Raw genomic sequence first — 1,239 nt, 5'->3', positions numbered from 1 at the left:
GGGGTGGGGAAGAGCAGGGGGTGGGGAAGAGCAGGGGGTGGGGAAGAACGGGGTGGGGGTGGAAGAACAAACAAAAAAAAATGTAATGAAATGCCATGAAGAAACATATTACTATGCGGAGTAATCAAAAAGTATATCAAGACAATAGAAATTAAGCTTTTAATACTATTAATTACGGTAAATGCAACAACTGGACAACAGAACTCATACTATGCAATTTATTGTTCCTAGGCAAAGAATTCATACTATTATTTCAGTGGATTTACTTTTACTGAATGCATACTTTACTTTGCATATCTCCTCTGTGATGGTTGCTACACAGCAGGAAAACAGACAAATAATCCTTGATAGAAGCAGAAAAACAACTGATAAAGGCCCCTCCCCGTTCCTAGCAAACTAAGATTAGAACAGAATTCCCTTGACAAGGTGTTCACCCAAAGCTAAAGGAAAATCACCATCTATAACGCTGAAGCAAGAGCAGCATTCTCATCAATCCCAGTACAAGAAAACAATTTTCAAGGTTCTGGCCACTAAATTAACCTAAAAAATTAGATACATAAAATTATATAAAAACTGTTGCCCTTCAAGATGAAAGAATTTTAAAATTTCAATACTACCTATGAATAAGACACCAATAAACACCACAACATCAAATACACTGGAAATAACCAAGTGGTAAGAGTGCTTGACACTTCACCACAAAAGACAGAAGACACACATCTCAGACCAACAAAAGCCGTGTGCTCTTCAGGAAGAACACACGCAGATCAGCCTTGGGGACCTGCCCGGCCGTGACTGTGATGCTCCTGAGCTCACGGGCTGGACGATGCTGACTAGGAAGAGACTGACTTTTGTACAGCACACATACTCACGGAGTTATGATTTGAGAGAGAGACATGTGAGGAGAACTCACCCTAAGTGAAGTCTCAGCTTCTCGATCCATGACTTCCACACTTAAGACATACTTGTTGGACAATAAAACAGGGTAAAACATGTTTTTAAAGTTTCCTCTATGTGTGCTGTGCTCACATTGTTTCTGCCCTCTCCTTCTCCGTCCTCCTCTCCCATCTACAAACTCCCTCTCAAGTTCTTTGTCTGACCACTTGGTATCAGATAGCCGTGTAGAAGCCTCATCCCTGAAGAATCTGGATTCTCCCTCTCTCGGCAGACACCATTTCAGTATTCTTTAAATGGCAGGAGAGAGACAAGATACAAGAAAATGTCCTGTGTCTTCCTCCT

Source organism: Psammomys obesus, unplaced genomic scaffold, assembly GCF_907164565.1.
Source record: "Psammomys obesus unplaced genomic scaffold, mPsaObe1.curated_primary_1811, whole genome shotgun sequence".
NCBI classification, from domain to species: domain Eukaryota; kingdom Metazoa; phylum Chordata; class Mammalia; order Rodentia; family Muridae; genus Psammomys; species Psammomys obesus.
The sequence above is the reverse complement of the archived record's forward strand: the minus strand, read 5'-3'. Positions refer to the sequence as shown.